Genomic DNA, 14254 nt, shown 5'->3' on the forward strand with positions numbered 1-14254 from the left:
AACCATTGCAATAAAGGCCAACATTCCATTTGCTTTCCTCATTACTTGCTGTACCTACATACTAACCTTTTGTGTTTCATGCACAAAGACCCCAGGTCCCTCTGTACTGCAGCATTTTGCAATTTTTCTCCATTTAAATTATAATTTGCTTTTCTATTTTTTCTGCCAAAATGAATAACCTCACAAGAGAATTCTTCAATAAGTTGGAAAATCGATGAATCACAAACTGCAGAGAAAGTCTCAATCATGTTTTGCGCTCATGACTGACAAGTACATTACATTGATTAATAAAAGTGAGAAATAAAGAAATATTTATAAATTCAAGTCAACCCTTCCTCTTAATTAAGCTGCCATTTCATACCAAGGAAGACTTTCCTGAGATCCCCTCAATCTGATTTCCCGCCCAGAAAAAACGCTAACGTTTGCTAAGTAACGCTGGCGAAAATTGACACTTTTAAATTAAAACTAATTAAAACTAATTTCCCGGCGAGGAAATAGGTCTTACACCATTATTCTTGGTGGTTTTCTCAGCGGTTAAGGGGAAACTAAGTAAAACGGGCGTTTTTTATAAAAATTTAGTCCGAGGCTGCGGTTGGGCCTAGGGAGCGGGTGAAACTTAAAAAGAAAAATTTCACAAAACAAAAGTTAGAAAACATTCCCAAGACACTTTTATACCTATTCGCCATTTTAAATTAAAAAATAAAGAACCTTTAATGTACCTTTCTTTGCAGAGTACTCACCTACCGCCCTGTTTAAGCAGCTTTTACAGAGCGGTTCCCTCAGCGATCTGGACGGGCTTCCGTTGAGACAAAACTTACGCCCTGGCGATTTTCTCAGCGGTGCACGTCAGCTGTTTGATCCTGGTGAGCATTTTCAGATTTAAGCGATACCATTAAAAAACTAAGGGGAAACTTTCACCGGGCGGAAAAACAGCTGTAACACCAAGAAAATCGGCGAGAGCCCGCTGAAAATAAAAGGAAAGTTTAGCCCATCGGGTCCGAACTTGATCAAAGCCAAGGCCCGCCCAAGTGCTGTCCAAAGGACTTCCAATGGCCACCGAGAGACCGGGCGGTACTTCGCTTGGAAGATTCCTCTGAAAGAGATGGTAGCACCACCCGACGGCAAAATAATGGCTTACACTGTCAATCTGGGCGGCAGCGGGCGGGGGCTCCCAATCTCGACGGCAAATGCCATCCTTGCCAAAGTGCCGCCGAGGATTGAGTCGGGGAAACAATGAAAAATAAACATTCTAAGAAAAAAAACCATTGGAACACCTTCATGGGACCCCATACAGAGGAATTGCTTGAACATTTAAAAGGAAAAGATTTTCACGAACCTTTTTTTGCAGGTCTTCGTACCTACCGTCGGGGTTAGACCTGCCTCCGCACAGCGGTCCTTCCCCCTGCTGCTGCTGACTCCCGCCAACTCCCATCCGCACCAATATGCCAGCTGGCGGGCGGTAGGTCACTTACCCGACTTGGCTGCCAGCTGCCACCAGCGGGCAGTTTCCGGCGGTTCTCCCCTCCCACCAGTGGCAGACCTGGAGGAATCTATCACCGAGGAGAGAAAAAACTCAGCGGCAGCCAGTGGCTGTGGGCAGTAAGGCCACCATTTTCAGGCTGACAATGTACATATATATAAAACATCTTTCACAGTCTCAGCATGTCCCATAGCGCTTGGCAGCCAATGAAATACAATAGAAGTGCAGTCACAGTTATAATATGGTGAAATGCAACTGCCAATTCATAAACAGGAAGGCCTCACAGGCAACAATAAGATAAATGAGCATATAATTGTTTTTAGTGATGATGGTTGAGGGCTGAATATTGGCCAGAACATCAGAGAGAACTCCCCAATTCTTACATAAGAACATAAGAATTTAAGAAATAGGAGCAGGAGTAGGCCAGTTGGCCCCTCGAGCCTGCTCCACCATTTAATAAGATCATGGCTGATCTGATCTTGGCCTCAATTCCACTTCCCTGCCCGCTCCCCATAACCATTCACTCCCTTATCCTTCATAAATCTATCTATCTCCACCTTAAATATATTCAATGACCCAGCCTCCACAGCTCTCTGGGGTGGAGAATTCAAAAGATTCACGACCCTCTGAGAGAAGAAATTCTTCCTCATTTCTTTTTTAAATGGGAGACCCCTTATTCTGAGCCTATGCTCTCTAGTTCTAGATTCCCCATGAGAGGAAACATCCTCTCTGCTATCCAACCCCTCAGAATCTTATACGTTTCAATAAGATCACCTCTCAGTCTTCTAAACTCCAATGAGTATAGGCCCAACCTGCTCAACCTTTCTTCATATGAATACCCCTTCATCTCAGGAATCAACCTCATGAACCTTCTCTGAACTGCCCCCAACGCAAATATATCCCTCCTTAAAGTAGGAGATCAATACTGTACGCAGTATTCCAGGTGTGATCTCATCAAGGCCTTGTACAGTTATAACAGGACTTCTCTGATTTTACACTCCATCCCCCTTGCAATAAAGGCCAACATTCCTGTTGTTTTCCTAATTACTTGCTGTACCTGAATGCTAACTTTTTATGTGTCATGCAAAAGGAACCCCAGATCCATCTGTAGCGCAGCATTTTTTAATCTCTCCCCAATTGAATAATAAGTAGCTTTTTTATTTTTGTGACCAAAGTGGATAACTTCACATTTTTCCACTTTATACTCCATCTGCCAAATTTATGCCCACTATCTATATCGCTTTGCAGATTCTTTGGGTTCTCCTCACAATTTGCTTTCCCACCGTCTGCTTTTCAATAGCGCCATGGGACCTTTTACATATGCCTGAGAGGCCAGATGGGGCCTGGGTTTAACGTCTCATGCAAAAGATGTCACCTTTGACTCAGCGTTCCCTCAGTACTGAACTGGAGTGTCAACCTAGATTCTGCATTCAAGTTTCTGGAGTGGGTGTGTGAACCCCTAACCCTGTGACTCAGAGGTATGCGTGCTACCAGAGCTACGGCTAACATTCCATGGGTTGAAGCAGAGATGCTTAAAGATTCACATCATTTCTCACCTGAAAGAACATGGGCATTTCTTCGGAAGCTATTCATGAATTGCTTGTGCACACAGTCAGGCGGAGGCACAAACAGCTGCCCCTACATGTAATAATATTGTTGGCCTTCAATAAATGGAACTGCTGGTGCAAATCTCTGAGAATGCTGGGCTGTGTAGCGATGTCATTTATGTGGACTATACATCTGAGAACTGTTACTATTGGGGGGTGTAATGTATTTGTGTCAAGGGTTCTTTGCTTAAGAATTCATAGCCACACATGGCTATTAAGAACTAGTTGGTTTATTAGCAAAAGGTTTAACAATCTTACTACATATTACCTTTTCCTCCACCAGGCACACGACCACCTGCCTCGTTGTGGATCCCCCGAACCCAACTGGCTGGGGTTTTATTGAGTCTTGTGAACATCACATGTGTTGTGTATCTGTAAAGTATGCACTTCCATGTTCCGCCACCAGGGAGCTCATCCCCTGAAGTCCCAAGGGATCCCAGCATCCCTTGGGAGCACTGTATATAAGCCGGCCCCGAAGGCCTGTTCCTCACTCTGGAGTGTCTTAATGAAGACTGAGGTCACTGTTACTTTAACCTCCCTGTGTGCAGTCTCATCTGAGTTAGGAACACAATAACTGGCGACGAGTATACGAATCCAACGCAAAGATGCAGCAAACTGTGGGCATCCTGGAGAAGTTCTTGGAGGGTGAGGACTGGGAAGCCTATGTCGAACGGCTAGACCAGTACTTTGTAGCCAACGAGCTGGACGGAGAAGGAAGCACTGCAAAAAGGAGAGCGGTCCTCCTCACCGCCTGTGTGGCACCGACCTACAGCCTCATGAAGAATCTTCTGGCTCCGGTGAAACCCACAGATAAGTCGTATGAGGAGTTGTGTACACTGGTTCGGGAGCATCTTAACCTGAGGGAGAGTGTGCTGATGGCGAGGTATCGGTTCTACATATGCCAGCGATCTGAAGGTCAGGAAGTGGCGAGCTACGTCGCTGAGCTAAGGTGACTTGCAGGACAATGTGAGTTTGATGGCTACCTGGAACAAATGCTCAGAGACTTTTTTGTACTGGGCATTGGCCATGAGACCATCCTACAAAAACTTTTGACTGTAGAGACACCGATCCTCAGTAAGGCCATTGCGATAGCACAGGCGTTTATGTCCACCAGTGATAACACCAAACAAATCTCTCAGCACACAAGTGTTAGCAATGTTCATAAATTAACTAGAACTGTGTTTGCAAGCAGAAATGTACAGGGCAAAACCCATGAGTTTGTAACTTCCAGCAGGCCTCAGGTGACCCAGATGACTCAGAGTCCCCAACAAAGGATGAATGCAAGGCAATTCACACCTTGTTGGTGTTGTGGAGACTTCCATTCAGCCTATTCATGCTGCTTCAAAGCATATGTTTGCAAGAGCTGTGGAACAATGGGGCACCTCCAACGAGCTTACAAATGAGCTGCAAGCTCTGCAAAACCTGCTAACCACCACGTGGCAGAGGAAGATCGGTCCGTGGTGGATCAAAGCAATTTTGAGCCTCAGAGAGAGGAGGCAGATGCTGAAGTACATGGGGTGCACACATTTTTGACAAAATGTCCACCTATAATGCTGAACTTAAAATTGAATGGCTTACCCGTAGCCATGGAACTGGACACTGGCGCTAGCCAATCCATCATGAGTAAAAAGATGTTTGACAGACTGTGGTGCAACAAGGCATTCAGACCAGCCCTGAGCCCCATCCACACGAAACTGAGAACGTACACCAAAGGGCTATCACTGTCCTGGGCAGTGCCTTGGTCAAGGTCACCTATGAGGGCACAGTGCATGAACTGCTACTCTGGATTGTCCTGGGTGATGGCCCCACACTTCTTGGAAGGAGCTGGCTGGGCAAAATCTGCTGGAACTGGGATGACATCCGAGCGTTATCATGTGTCGATGAGGCCTCATGTACCCAGGTTCTCAACAAATTTCCTTCTCTTTTTGAGCCAGGCATTGGAAACTTTTCCGGGGCGAAGGTGCGGATCCATTTGGTCCCAGAGGCACGACCCATTCACCATAAGGCACGAGCGGTACCTCACATGATGAGGGAGAGAGTGGAAATCGAGCTGGACAGGCTGCAACACGAGGGCATCATCTCCCCAGTGGAATTCAGTGAGTGGACCAGCCCGATTGTTCCAGTACTCAAAAGTGATGGCATGGTCAGGATTTGCAGCGATTATAAAGTAACTATTAATCGTTTCTCGCTACAGGACCAATACCTGCTACCTAAGGCAGACGACCTATTTGCGACGCTGGCAGGAGGCAAGACGTTCACCAAGCTTGACCTGACTTTGGCCTACATGAAGCAGGAGCTGGAGGAGTCTTCGAAGGGCCTCACCTGAATCAACATGCACAAGGGACTGTTCATCTACAACAGATGCCTGTTTGGAATTCGGTCGGCTGTAGCAATCTTCCAGAGAAACATGGAGAGCCTTCTCAAGTCGGTACCACACACGGTGGTGTTTCAGGACGACATATTGGTTACAGGCTGGGACACCGCTGAGCACCTACAAAACCTGGAGGAGGTCCTCCAGCGACTGGATCACGTAGGGCTGCGGCTGAAGAGGTTGAAATGCGTCTTCATGGCAACAGAAGTGGAGTTGTTGGGGAGAAAGGTTGCGGCAGACGGCATTCGGCCCACAGACGCCAAGACAGAGGCTATCAGAGACGCACCCAGGCCACAGAACATCACGGAGCTGCGGTCGTTCCTGGGACTCCTCAACTATTTTGGTAACTTCCTACCGGGGTTAAGCACCCTTTTAGAGCCCCTACATGTGCTATTGCGCAAAGGTGAGAACTGGGTATGGGGAAAAAGAACCAATAATTGCTTTTGAGAAAGCCAGAAACATTTTATGCTCCAACAAGCTGCTTGTATATAACCCGTGTAAAAGACTTGTGCTAGCATGTGACGCATCGTCGTACGAAGTCGGGTGTGTATTACAAGCTAATGTTGCGGGGAAGTTGCAACCTATCGCCTATGCTTCCAGGAGCTTGTCTAAGGCCGAGAGGGCCAACAGCCTGATTGAGAAAGAGGCATTAGTGTGTGTGTTCGGGGTAAAAAAAAAATGCATCAGTACCTGTTTGGCCTCAAATTTGAGCTGGAAACCGATCACAAGCCCCTCATATCCCTGTTCGCTGAAAACAAGGGGATAAATGCTAATGCCTCAGCCTGCATGCAAAGGTGGGCACTCGCGCTATCAGCGTATAACTATACCATACACCACAGGCCAGGCACCGAGAACTGTGCGGATGCTCTCAGCCGGCTACTATTGCCCACCACGGGGTGGAAATGTTGCAGCCTGCAAACTTGTTGATGGTGGCGCAGCCCGCAGACTTGTTGATGGTCATGGAAGCATTTGAAAATGATAAATCACCTGTCACGGCCCGCCAGATTAGGACTTGGACCAGCCAAGATCCTCTGCTATCCCTAGTAAAAAAACTGTGTGCTGCCTGGGAGCTGGGCCGTTGAAATGCAAGAGCCAATCAAGCCGCAAGCCGTTCCAGCGGCGAAAGGACGAGCTGTCCATTCAAGCAGACTGCCTGTTGTGGGGCAACCGCGTAGTGCTACCAAAAATGGGCAGGGAGACATTCATCTCCACAGCACACACCCGGGTATAGTAATGATGAAAGCGATAGCCAGCTCCCACGTGTGATGGCCTGGTATTGACTCTGACTTAGAGTCCTGTGTATGGCAATGCAGCGTATGTGCTTAGTTGAGCAACGCGCCCAGAGAGGCACCACTAAGTTTGTGGTCCTGGCCCTCCAGACCATGGTCGAGGATCCATGTCGATTATGCGGACCCGTTTCTCGGTAAAATGTTCCTGGTGGTGGTGGATGCTTTTTCAAAATGGATTGAATGTGAAATAATGTCAGGAAGCAACGCTACCATTGAAAGCCTGAGGGCCATGTTTGCCACCCACGGCCTGCCTGACATACTGGTCAGTGACAACGGGCCATGTTTCACCAGTGCCGAATTTAAAGAATTCATGACCCGCAATGGGATCAAACATGTCACCTTGGCCCCGTTTAAACCAGCCTCCAATGGGTAGGCAGAGCGGGCAGTACAAAGAATCAAACAGAGCCTTAAACGAGTCACAGAAGGCTCACTCCAAACCCGCCTGTCCCGAGTACTGCTCAGCTACCGCACGAGACCCCACTCGCTCACAGGGGTGACCCCGGGTGAGCGACTCATGAAAAGGACACTTAAAACCAGACTCTCGCTGGTTCATCCCAACCTGCATGATCAGGTAGAGAGCAGGCGACAGCAACAAAATGTAAACGATGGTTGCGCCACTGTGTCACGGGAAATTGATCTGAATGACCCTGTGCATGTGCTAAACTATGGACATGGTCCCAAGTGGATCGCGAGCACGGTGAAAGCTAAAGAAGGGAATAGGGTGTTTGTAGTCAAACTGGGTAATGGCCAAATTTGCAGAAAGCACCTGGACCAAACGAGGCTGTGGTTCACAGACTGCCCTGAACAACCCACAGCAGACACCGCCTTTTCCGAGGCCATAACACACACCCAAAGGATCAACGACACCACGCCGGACCAGGAAATCGAACCCATCACGCCCAACAACCCAGCAAGGCCAGGCTCACCTAGCAGCCCTGCAGGGTCAACAACACGCCAGCCCAGCGAAGGCATAGCCAACACACCAGAACAGACATTTGTACCGAGGCGGTCCACCAGGGCACGAAAGGCTCCCGATCGCCTCACCTTGTAAATAGTTTTCAGTTTGACTTTGGTCGGGCGAGTGATGTTGTGTATCTGTAAAGCATGCACTACCATGTTCCGCCACCAGAGAGCTCATCCCCTGAAGTCCCAAGGGATCCCAGCATCCTTTGGGAGCACTGTATATAAGCCGGCCCTTAATGCCTTTTCCTCACTCTGGAGTGTCTTATTAAAGACTGAAGTCACTGTTACTTTAACCTCCCTGTGTTAGCCTCATTTGTGTTAGGAACACAATAACATGACTGGCTAATCCAGTCCCAACTCAACAGCTCTACCAACCAGTGGGCATATTCACAGGGGCATACATAACAGGGGGGAAACACAAAGTAGAAAATGGCGTTGGTCAGGTTATAGGCTGGTGACTTATGATTGTCCAGTTCCCACTGGTTGAACTTCTCTCCCTGGAAACACATCTTGTTGGCTCTTGAACCCATGTGTATTTTCCACTTTCAAGGTCCTTTCTGGTAGCTAATTCCACAATTCCAGTAGCCCCTGGATGAGTGAGCATGTTCCATGTGACTCCCCTTTCTAATTTTCAAATGTTTATTCCCTCCGGTGTGGGCAACGGTAACCGGCTCAATGCATCAGCGCAGTTGTCGGTGCCTGGTCAATGGCAAATGACATAATCATAGGCAGATAATGTCAGCGCCCACCTCTGGATGTGGGACGATGCGTTGGTATTGATACCTTTATGTTCCGAGAACAACGATGTAAGTGGCTTGTGATCGGTTTTCAGCTCAAAGCGAAGTCAAAACAGGTACTGGTGCATTTTTTTTACCCCATAAACACATGCTAAAGCCTCTTTCTCTACCATGCCGTAGGTTCTTTCTGCCTTGGACAGGCTTCGAGACACGTATGCAACTGGTTGTAGTTTGCCTGACTCATTGGCTTGCTGGAGTAAGCAGCTGATCCCATAGGACGACGCATCACAGGTCAAAACTAGACACTTGCATGGGTCATACAGTACCAGTAGCTTATGGGAACACAACAGATTTCTAGCCTTCTCAAAGGCTCTGTCTTGAAGTTCACCCCACACCCAGTCATCTCCTTTCCTGAGCAGCTTGTGCAAAGGCTCTAATACTGTGCTCAATTTGGGTAAGAAGTTACCGAAGTAGTTGAGAAGACCCAGGAACGAATGTAGCTCCGTCACATTCTGGGACCTGAGCGCATTTTTGATGGCCTCTGTTTTCGCGTCTGTAGGCCTGATTCTGTCTGCAGCAATCTTTCGTCCAAGGAATTCGACCTCTGGTGCCATGAAAACGCATTTTGAACGTTTCAGCCTAAGTCCCACTTTGTCCAGACGACGCAGTACCTCTTCCAGATTGTGCAGGTGCTCGGCGGTGTCACGACCTGTGACTAGGATGTTGTCTTGGAATACCACGGTCCTGGGGACGGATTTCAATAGACTCTCCATGTTTCTCTGAAATATGGCTGTCGCTGAACAAAAGGGCACCTGTTGTAACAATCCTTTGTGCGTGTTGATGCACGTAAGTTTCTTTGATGATTCAACCAGTTCCTGTGTCATGTAGGCCGACGTTAGATTCAATTTGGTGACCTATTTTCCCCCGGCTAGCGTTGCAAACAGGTCATCAGCTTTCGGTAGCAGGTACTGATCTTGTTTTGAAACTTGGTTGATTGTGACCTTGTAGTCTCCACAAATCCTGACCATGCCGTCGCTCTTTAACACCGGAACAATAGGACTGACCCATCATTAAATTCGACCAGTGAGATGACCCCTTCGCGTTGTAACCTGTCCAATTCGAGCTCGACCTTTTCTCTCATCATGTGCGAGACTGCCCTGGCTTTGTGATGGTTCATTAGATATATTCAAAAGGGAGTTAGATGTGGCCCTTATGGTGAATGGGATCAAGGGGTATGGAGAGAAAGCAGGAATGGGGTACGGAAGTTGTATGATCAGCCATGACCTAATTGAATGGTGGTGCAGGCTCGAAGAGCCGAATGGCCTACTCCTGCACCTATTTTCTATGTTTCTATTGGGTCAAGTTTCAGCCGCCCACTAGAACGGCGCACATGGGAGAGGCCCGCCTAATTTATCGAACAAAAATACTTCCCTCACGATTCTCCGATAGCTGTAGGCTCATTTCCACCTCGGCGCTGTGCAGCAGGAGCTGCTGGGAGTGGAGCTACAGCCCTGCGCCAAAAACAGTGCCGGCAGCTGCGCGCGTGCGTAGTAGCTGCCAGCATCCTGTCTCGGGGCGACGACCCTATCCCAGGCCGAAGGGACGTCGCACCTATCCCCGGCCGAGTGGCCTGCGCATCTTAACTTGGCGGCAGGGCCCGCCTACCCGGCCTCTCGCTGGGCCGGGTCCCGCCAGAAGAGACGTCAGCAGCCCGGCATCGGCTGCATGCGGGCCCTGCCCGAAGTCCTTGGCGGGGCCCGGCTTCTTCGATGTCAACGGGGCCCGCCTGCCCTGCATCTCGTTGGGGCGGGCTCCATCCGAAGAGAAATCGACAGCCCGGCATCGACTGCATGCGGGGCTTCTTCTTCATCTTCTTCTCTCTTCCCCCCCATCTTCTTCTCTCTTCCCCTCCATTTTCCTCTCTTCCCCCCACCCCTCTCTTCTCCCCGGTGCTGCAGTAGGTGAGTAGAAATTATTTTTTATTTATTGAGTGATTTTTAATTTTATTTTAATTTTTAATTTTTTAATTTTTTTGGATTGATTTATTGGTCTATTTATTGATTTATTTATCATTTATTATTGATGATGACTCTTTATTTGTAAAAGTGAAGTGTTTAATGTTTGTAAACCCCCCTCCCCCACACCCCCCATCTCTCGTTCCCTACGCCTGTAGGCAAGGTTTTTCTGAACGTACAAAAAACTACACTTACTCCATTCTAAGTTAGTTTGGAGTAAGTTTTCGCTGCCTAAACTTGCAAAACGGGTGTAAGTGGCCGGGCATGCCCCCTTCTGAAAAAAAAATCTGTTCTAAAATGCAACTGTTCTAACTCACTAGAACTGGAGCAAACTAAAGGCCGAGAATTGCAATTTCTAAGATACTCCATTCTAAACTAGTTGCTCCAAAAAAATAGGAGCAACTCAGGCCGAAACTTGACCCCTATATTTCTATGGATGGTTCTTGCGTCTGGGCCTATGCGAATCTGCACCTTGGCTCCCTTGAAGTTGCCAATTCCTGGTTCAAACAGTGAGGGAAATTTGCTCAACACTTGAGCACACAAATCATCATCCACTGATGACAAAGCTTTGACAAATCATATCATTTCCATTTTATTTTCTCGAGCCAACTCCTGCCGAAAAACAACGGGCCATTGCCCAGGATAATCCATAACGGTAAGTCATGAACCGCTCCCTTGTACGACACACTTACTGCTGCACTATCGATCACTGGTATGAGCTCTTTGGTGTAGGTACGCAACTTTGCATTTATCAGACTCAGCTTGGGCCTCTCTGCCTTGGTCTCTCACAGTTTTTCAAAAGTCCTCTGGCTCATTATCGATTGACTCGCACCCGTGTCTAATTCCATAGATACCGGCACGCCGTTTAATTTTACCTCCATCATTATCGGTTGGCTCTTTGAGCAGCTCCCGTTCTCGCATGCGCCGTCGAGTAGGCCTTGCCATGTGCATCTCTGCCGGCCATCGATACAATTTTGTACACAGTACTTGCCGTGGAGTTTCTGTTTTGCCGCGATATTTTCTTCGTGCTTATAGGGTGAGGCGAGTGCTTTCCTCCCTCAGTGACTTTTCATTACTTTTGGCCTCGGTAACCTGACATTGAAAATAGTCCTGACTGTTTTTAAACCTTTCCATTATCTGGGTCTTTCCTGTTTTAGCTTACGGAGTTCTTCCCATAATCTTTCTTCAGACATAACCCTTTCCTGATAGTGCTCTGCGAATTCCCATAACTCTGCCTGTAGTGTCTCATTGGGTTTTGTCTCAGAGTTAGACCTGTTGCTGTAGACAGACCAACCAAATCAGCTGGACGCTCAGCGCACAATAGACTAAGCAGCCATTCCTTAGTGACATTGACCTTCTTATACACATAGGAGGAAATCCTCTCTTCCATCTTAGTTCTTTGCCCCAAACCAGCACTCTCCACATCACACCCCTTGTACCAGAGTCCTGCTGTGGTTGCCATTTTGTAAGGGGGTGGTCCTGGGGTGCACCTCTGACCTACTTGAGTGGTTCGAATCGCTCCCATTCCCTTGGGTTCTAGACTCTGGATTTATTTGGGGGATGTGACAAAGTGCAAAGGACAACTGGTTTGGTGCAAAAGAACTTTGATTTTATTAAAGACAAGGAAATACAATGTCAAAACTTATAATTACTCTAATAAAGAACAATACATTACACATTCAAAGGGGGGTACAGTAAAATTACACCTCCCATCTCCCAATACCTAATCCTAGCTCGGTTTAGACTTCAGGGCAGGCAGGGACAATGCTTACCAATCCTTTATGGTAAGTTAGCGGTAGTTCGCAATTTCGGGGTTCGTTGAATTCTGTAGGTTCTGCTTGCCGTACCCCGAACGTCGGAGAAGAATTCTAGCTGCGTAATCTTCAGTCGGGTTGAGTCCGCTGATGCGGTAAGGCACGTTTTGGATCTATGGGGCAAGTGCCTGGTTTTCTTCGTTAGAAATAGATTCGAAGTCTTGTTAGGTAATGTTTTCACCTGTTGGTAGTCAGGCCTTAGATTGTAGAGTGGAAACTTTTCGATTCTTCGGTTTCTTCCCGTTGGAGTTTTGTTTGGAGTTTGGTCGATCGCGGTGGTTTTTCTTTGAGACCACGTTGGCTGTGGCCAGTTGCTGCCGCGATGATAATGTTCTTCCTTCCTTCAGGACTTCAGGACTTCGAGGCTGGAGAAGTTAGTTTACAACTGTCGTGTTGGTTTCTCTCCTTGGCTTGATGACATCAGCTTGGTCTCGGTTGAAAACAGGGGGCCAGTTATACAGTTTGAGTGGTTCTAATCTTGGCGCCAAATCAGTTCAGAATTCTTTGTTTAAATTTGGCGGGCTTGACTCTTCTTTGCAATATTTTGGTGGGCTCGTCAAAAGTTAATATGTTTTGGGTGGGTTGATTTTCGAAAACTGTTTCCTGATGGAAATATTAGCTTGGTATTCGCAATGTCCTTTTGTGCTTAGTTTATCGTATAAAGGCTGGATTGGGCCTCTTTGTGATGTATATGCTGAAATGATTTTCCAGATTCAGGTTGATGGTTAGCTATCTCTGGGTTATTTGTTGTAATGTTAATGTCTCTTGTGGAGAAGGATTCTCGAATACCCATTGCTCCATACAAGTTAACTTAGTCCCAACACCCAGACAATCCCAATAATCAAGTTGTCTCCTGTTAGTTCTTTAGGCCTGCCCACAGCCTTGAATTTGTCTTTTAAAATCCAAAATTCGATTAAAGTTCGTAGTTTCTTCCATAAGCACTTTAGGATTTCAAACTTTTCGGTAGATAGTCCAAATTAAATTTCCTTTCGAATGAGCCCAAACACAGGCGGGGAGTTCTGTGAATTTTGCATCCTTTCAAGTATGCAGTGGCCCTCCCCTTTAATGCAAGGGAGGGGGATTGTAGCGTGTTAGCGCTGCACGGAGCATCCACACAGCGTTGCACTCAATGCCGCATTACTATCTGGGACCTTCCCTCAAAGGAAGTGGAGCACCGGGACCAGCATTCTGCTCCCTTCAATTTAGCATCGGGGTGGGTCTTCCAGCGCTAAAAGTCGCAGCCCTGGAAGGTTACCCCTCCCAATCGGGGCACGGGGAAATTTCGCCCCCTACTTGTTATTTCCAATGCTTTAGCCAGTTTCTTCTTCATTTCCACAGTTTACCCTGAATGGCCACACCTTTGAGTTTAAGCCTCTCATGTGGAACTAAGTTGAATGCCCTTTGGAAGCAAGGTGAGTAACATCATAGGTAATGTTCCCTGTCATTTTCTTTTGGGCGGCGTGGCCCCTTTAAAGAGCTGTGTGGCCCCTTCAATATTCCGCCCCTGCACTGTTTTTCTATTTAGAAGCAGTCTCACTGACTGTGCGGCAACTCCAAGGCTCTACCTGGCCCCGCAGCTGAACTGGAACATTGATCGTCAGGCTTATAGAAACATAGAAAAATAGAAAATAGATGCAGGAGTAGGCCATTCGGCCCTTCGAGCCTGCACCACCATTCAATGAGTTCATGGCTGAACATGCAACTTCAGTACCCCATTCCTGCTTTCTCGCCATACCCCTTGATCCCCCTAGTAGTAAGGACTACATCTAACTCCTTTTTGAATATATTTAGTGAATTGGCCTCAACAACTTTCTGTGGTAGAGAATTCCACAGGTTCACCACTCTCTGGGTGACACATCCTCAAAGCGGTTGAAAGGCTTGTTCTGAATCCGTGACTTTTTTCACTACATTGTTATTGGACAGATAATCCCAAAGTTACTCTTGATAATCATTTCCATTCATTCATACGGAGAAGTCA

This window comes from Pristiophorus japonicus, chromosome 11 (genome assembly GCF_044704955.1).
Source record: "Pristiophorus japonicus isolate sPriJap1 chromosome 11, sPriJap1.hap1, whole genome shotgun sequence".
Taxonomy (NCBI): Eukaryota; Metazoa; Chordata; class Chondrichthyes; family Pristiophoridae; genus Pristiophorus; species Pristiophorus japonicus.